Below are 6,567 nucleotides of genomic sequence, written 5' to 3'. Positions count from 1 at the left end.
GTAACCGACGAAGAAGTGCTTTCGGTGTGCTGGAACTTTAATTCTGGATTCTTACAGAATAAAATTTTTTTAGTATATATGCTTACTGTATTAAACTAAATGAAGGTTTTGTAACAACTAAATTTTGCAATAGAGGATGATAGAACAGCTCTGAAACTCGCACACACACCCAGATTGATCGAACAACATTCTCCAGCCAGGGGCTCTTAGACTCAAGGTCATAGCCCCCAAGAGGGCACTCAACAAATGTAAGTATAAAAAATGGGGTGTTCTTTTGCAGTCACTCAGCACCAAGAGCGTGATTGCAGGTAGGGAGACACAGTCGTTCAGACTAAAAAGCATAACCTCTGAGAGGACCAAAAAACCTGGCCCTAATTGGAACACAAATGAAGTTTTGAGTGGTGGAGAAAGTAGTAATAGCAGCAAGTCCCAGTAAGTAGGAGAGACTGGGAAAGGAAGAAAGAATCTTAAGTATAAGAAAGAAGGAGCAGTTTTAAGCATAAAGGCTTATTTTTGCTCAGGGGGGGGGGGGTGATACTAGGGGGAGAAAGGAGGGATTGAATGATGTTGGAGGGAGTCTGAACAAACTTGAAAATCAAGGGAATCAGCTTTTCAAGGGGAAAGGATTCAACTTGGGTGATAAGGGTGGGGGGGAAGGAGGAGGAATCTGGCTAGGGTCAGGGACATGATTGGTGACTGGGGTAGGAGTGGTGACAGGAGTGGGAGCGGTGGCTGGATCAGGATCAGTGGGCAGATGATGTGGAGGCCTAGAACGTGGAGCCCTTTGGGGCTTTGGTGGCTGTGGTGATGGTGGTGCTGCTTTGGTAGGTGAGATGGTCTGTAATGCTTCTAATCTCCTAAGTCGCTGTGGACACCTGTTCCAGGCGTGGTGAGATCGAGCACAGTTGGGGCACTTTGGCTGGGTCTCCAACCCATTCTTGTGTGCATTAATGCAGATTTGAGTTGGGTGCCGGGGCCTGCAGACTCCCCAGACCGTAGGGTTTCTGCAGTCCTGCTTGTGGTGGCCAAAGCTTTGGTAGTTGCAACAGCGTAATGGTTCAATTTCGCAGTCCTTTATGGGGAAAGTACCCCCATAGTACGAGGTCCAGGGACGATGGGATTAGCCCAATGAAGGCTTTGTGATTCTTCTAGTGGGCTGCTGGTGTTTTCCCTGGCGGCGTTCAGCATGAGTAACATTGCTGTAGTCAGTGATAAATGATTGGCATGTCGGTGGGGAAGTTACAGACAACTGCCTTCTTCAATTGGCTGGATCAAGAGAGGTCAGTGAGGCTTCCCTCAGAAGGAGGCTGGCGCTATCCTGGTTCTTTTGGGTTATAATCATGTCGCCCTTGAGAATTGCTCTGGCAGTAATCTTGTTCCTGGATTAGCAGTTGCAATAGCAGCTACTGCTGCATAGGAAGGTGCACCTACTGCTTGCAACCGGAATCTTGGAAGATACTTTGGGTCTATGCAGTGGGACAAGGCTCTGGAGCAGGTTCCACAGCCGGGACGAGAGTGGTAGTGGCCTCAGCAAGCAGTTCAGTCAGGCACCTGGTGCAGTTACAATCTGGCAGATGTGACTTTGCCAGATCAGGAGCCTGAAAGGCCATGGCTGAAGTATCTGCCTCTTGTACTGGAGTGCTGGACAGTGGTGTGGTAACAGAGGAAAATTCCTGGGCAAGTTCAGCTGCTGTACGTGGGTCCTCAGCTTTCATTTTCTTGGTTGCAGGTGGTCCTCCAGGAGCAGGGAAGGAGGTCTGAGCAGAAGCTCTAATTGCAACTGGAGATGCAGTGGTGGACTTCGGTGTGGTACCCTTGGAAGGAGGAGTTCTGGCCTTTGGTCGAGGTATGCACTTTGCCAGTGAGAGGTCTGAGGACCCAAAGATAATAGTGTTTTCATACTTTATCTGATGCAAACTTGAGATCAATGAAAACAGGGTATTAGTTAACTTGTATTAGTTTTCTACTTCACTCAGATCCTTTCTGTTCCTTAGATTGCCCAGAGCTTTTCTCCAGAAGGGGCCTTTGGCGGCAAAATGTCATAACCCCTAATTACTCAGATGATTTTTGAGGCTAGAGAATTATGCAAATGTCCCGAAAACCGAATTACTGGCTGACTGTATGTGAAACTGAAATTTCAAATTCTGATGAGGGTTGAATTTCTGACAGTGCACATACTACATCACATCATCCACTGATCCTTTATTTTTACATTAAGAAAATATATTGTATATCATTTGTACCATTCTTCAGAACTTGCATTGGTTTTAATTCATAGTATTTCTTCACTACATGACCTAAGAGATATATTTAGAAAGATATAAAAGGAGGGAGCACAATGTTTGGCTTGATTTGAAGTGCTTGTTGCTTCATACCTAGAGAAAATGAGGAATATTTGATTTAATCAGAATTATTATTTCGAGATTCATATACTTTACAAATCATATATCTTTCACGTTATTATGCATAGATAATTGTATTGATATTTTTATGTAAAATCATCGTTATTGAATAATTATTTTGAGCACGTATGCCCTTTTTATCCTCATTCTTATAAATCAGGTGTTTGCAGGAGGTGTCAAGAGATTTCCAAAATTTGAACAGGTTGGTATCGCTTCTCGGCCTTTTGGCTAAGATCAAAGTGTAGTATCTGTTCTTATCAGCTTAATATCTGATACGATCCCCATGTGGGATCTACGATATTAAACTGATTTTTGGGTCTTGGCGAAGTGCTAGGGGCTTGCTCCACCTTTGCCGCGGATCGGCCCGGTATTGCAGTACCTCCGGGATCGGTCCACTCCCCTCGGGGAGAAATAAAAACCATCATAGTAATAAACAAAGCTCCATAAGAGAGTCTCCCTCATTCTAATTTCTCTAAGATTATCTATCAAATGGTCACTAAATATTTAGCAATAAATATTTTCATGGTAGGTAATGGTGTTTATTGAAAACCCAATTATTCATCCAGATGTCAGTAGCTATTATCTACAAATAAAATAGGCTTTAATAAGATTTTAATTGAAGATTTATAAAAACTCCATCAATTTTCAGTCTATTTAATAATTCATTGTTTTCATCAAGTTTAATCAATCTTCATTTTTAGTGCTGTAACATGCTATTTATAGGGGGTATAATTATTCTTTTTTATATTATTTTCCTATTGTCATTATCTTTTCCATACTGAGATGCTTTCTTCCAATCACATTGCCAAATTACCCATATTTGTACTTAGCAATTATCTGTACACATTAGTAACGCAAGTGAATAATAGATTCTCTTTCTCCATACCTTAATTGAAATTTTATATCCTGTGTCTACTGAGAAGTCGACCTAAGTATTATTTTTAGCATTTCTATAATTTGATTATCATTCTTATTTAGTTTAAGAAAAAGACCACTGTTTAATGGAAGTTTGCAAAGATCAAGCTTCAACAAAATATAATACACACATTTGATGTAAGATAAGAACAATATGTAAATGAACATAAAGTATAAGTCAGGGAAGATTATGGTGATCATTAATAAAGCTTCAATTAATGGGTGTCTTAACACAAGTGGAATTATATAAGGATACCTGTTAGGAAGGCTGTTCCTACTTTTCAGCCTTGAAGGAGACCTTTCAGACAAACCCTCCTCAACCACAGCAGCCGACAAAAGCTCAGAAGCCTCCTCGCCAGAGAATTCACTGCCAACATTCCATTATTTCTGATCCTGTCATCCCTAATTCATCAGCACCTACACCTTCCCCAAATCTTCTCTGTCCCAATTCCCCCCCCCCCCCCCCATCCTTACCAGACCAATAGAATCTTTGTCCCGTGAAGACCTGATCCCCACATTCCTCCAACTTTTCTCCAGGCTCATTTCCCTTTTTAAAGTTCCAAATCGCTCCAATCCCTTTATACGGATCTGCCTCTCCTCCCAGACAAACCCCCCACCATCCTTACCACCCTAAATTCCCATAAATATTACAACAGGAGAATTAGTCCAATTTGCAAAGGATAAAGAGAAGTAACGAACAAAATTATAAATGGGCTCCAAAAGGGAAAATTAGCCAGTGAGGAAAGTAAACAAATAAACAAAATTAGAAATAATGAACAATTAAAATGGAATATTTTAAAAAGAGTAATAACATCACAACAGATATTTTATAAATAGATTATAAAACAACATATCAGCATGTTCAACAGAAAAACATCAAGTGCAAGTTTGAACTTTTGAAGTTCTACCAATTCAACCACCTGATTAGGAAGATTTCACAACTTGGTCACAGCTGGAATAAAACTTCTAGAATACTGTGTAGCATTGAGCCTCATGTTTGGTTGGTTGGTCTAGATTGCCCGGGCATTAAGCCCAAACTGGGGCTCTTAGACTGGAAGTCATAGCCCCAAACAGTTGCAGTCCCGACCTTACAGTCGGTTCAGCAATTTCAAGTTCTCGGCTCTCGAGACTTATTTTTTTCTAATCAGTAGCTCTTTGCAGAGCTGTTCCACCCAATAATTGGTGATCAGTTTGCTCAAACAGAAAGCTTCAACACAGCAGGCTCACATGCCTAGACTTACAGTCGCTCAGCTCCTTGAGCATAACTGCAAGTAGGGAGGTGCGGCCGCTCAGCACCAAGAGCATAACCGCCAGGGGGACCAGGAAACCAGGTCCATACTGGAACCGAAGTGAAAGTTTTAAGTAGTTGGTAAAAGTAGCGACAGTAGCAAGTCCCATTGAGTAGAAGAGACTGGGAGAGGAGGGAAGAAACTTTAGTAATAGAGAAAAGGAGCAGTTTAAAGCATAGTTACTTATCCCTGCTCAGTGGGGGGAGTTGCTAGGGCAGAGAGGAGGGATTGAACTGTATTGGAGGGAGTCTTGGCAAGGGTACAGACTTTAAGTACTAGCTGTAGTATCAAGGGGATCAGCATTTCAACTGGCAAGGACTCAGCCTGGGAAATGATGGAAGAGATTGAAGGGGAAGGGGGAGGAATCTGGATAGGAGTGGGAGCAGGGTTGATGATTGGGATAGGAGCAGTGGTAGGTGTTTGGCCAGTGGCTGTGGTAGGAGCAACTGGATGAGAAACCACCGGAGGACGAGGAGGAGGTCTGGAACGTAGAGCTCGTTGAGGCTTTGGCAGCTGCTGCGGTGCTGCTGTTGTAGTGGTAGGTGGGCCGGTCTGTGGTGCTGGTATCCTATTCTGGAACTCTGGACACCTTCTGTTTCAGGCGTGGTGGAGTCCAGCACAGTTGGGAGACTTGGCATGGGTTTCTAACCCTCCTTGGTGTGCATCTATACAGGTTTGAGTTGGATGACGGCAGCTGCAGAATCCACTGACCGTAGGGCTCCTGCAGACCTCCTTATGGTGTTCAAAACGTTGGCAGTTTAAACACCGCAATGGGTTGCTTTTGAAGTCCTTTATGGGGAAGTTTCCCCACAGTCCAAGGTCCTGTGATTTGGGAATTGGCCCAAAGGTGACAGTCACTTCCTTGGTGGCCTGTTTGCAGTGGCCCAGTCTCCTTTTAGCCTTGGAGACATTGCTGCAGTCGGTTATGAAGGACAGTGGCATTTTTATTGAGAAGTGGCAGACAACTGCCTTCCTTAATTTCTTTTCTGGGTCCAGAAAGACCTGGGAGGATTCCCGCTGAAGAAGGCTGGCACTGTTCTGGTCCTTTGGGAGATTATTAGATCCCCCTTGAGGTCGGCTCTGGCTGTTAACTTGATGTCAGGATTGGCAGTTGCTATGGCAATTACTGCTGCATATGAAGGTGCACCTTCCACTGCTGCCAATTTAGACTTTGGGAGCTGCTTAGGATCAGTGACAGATAACAGAGGATCTGGGACTGGCTCCACAGCAGCATTTTGATTTGGGTCTGGTGCAGGGTTGATAGTTTAAGTTTGCAGGGCTTCCCTTAGAAGCTGAGACAAGCATTGGGTGCAGTTGCAATCGACCAGGTGCGATGCTGCCTGTTCAGATGCTAGTGTCTCCTTAGAGGAATCAAGGTCGATGGCTGATATGCTGGCCATAGGTTCTGCAGTTGAGGTCAGTGGAGTAGCAGCTGGTGCAGAAATGTGGGTTGAGTTGGTTGTAGGTGTTGTCTTGTAGGTTGGCTGGAGAGTCGAATTTCGTTTAGACACAGTGGACAATCACAGCCCTTTCTGTGGGCTTCAGTCTCACTAGGTAGCCAGTTGCAGTAGTTAAAAACACCCCTTTGCACCTGGCGTCATATTTTTAGGATTTTCATGTAAGGTCCTTAAATATTTTGAGTTGGTATATCCTGGTTTCTTGGTCGGTTCTTTCTGTCCTTAAAAAAGGGAATACATGCTATTGTAAATGAGATGCAGTCCGAGAATAGGCATTTCTCGTGGTGCTGGGCCAATAATGGGCTATTCTTAGGCACAAAACCCACATGGCTAATAAGTTCTTCTCTGAAGCTGCGATGATACCTGCATTTTGTGCATGTGCAATTTGCAGTGGAGGAGCTGTACAGGCTTCTGCAGTGGGTAATCCATAGTGTTTACAGGTACTTTGCAAAGTCTTTAAGCCCTGGATCAGCCAAAGACATTGTATCCCTGAAACCCTGGTCA

The 6,567-nt window shown here is 43.7% G+C and overlaps 1 non-coding gene across 1 annotated transcript; it reads left to right on the top strand.

Moving 5' to 3' along the window:
• Positions 1-2,610: 2,610 nt before the first annotated feature.
• On the top strand, positions 2,611-2,803 carry LOC137627976 (U2 spliceosomal RNA). Its single transcript, XR_011041284.1, has one exon. It is a non-coding gene; the product is annotated as a U2 spliceosomal RNA (small nuclear RNA).
• Positions 2,804-6,567: the final 3,764 nt, after the last annotated feature.

Source organism: Palaemon carinicauda, chromosome 35 (genome assembly GCF_036898095.1).
Source record: "Palaemon carinicauda isolate YSFRI2023 chromosome 35, ASM3689809v2, whole genome shotgun sequence".
Classification (NCBI taxonomy): domain Eukaryota; kingdom Metazoa; phylum Arthropoda; class Malacostraca; order Decapoda; family Palaemonidae; genus Palaemon; species Palaemon carinicauda.
The sequence above is the reverse complement of the archived record's forward strand: the minus strand, read 5'-3'. Positions and strand labels throughout refer to the sequence as shown.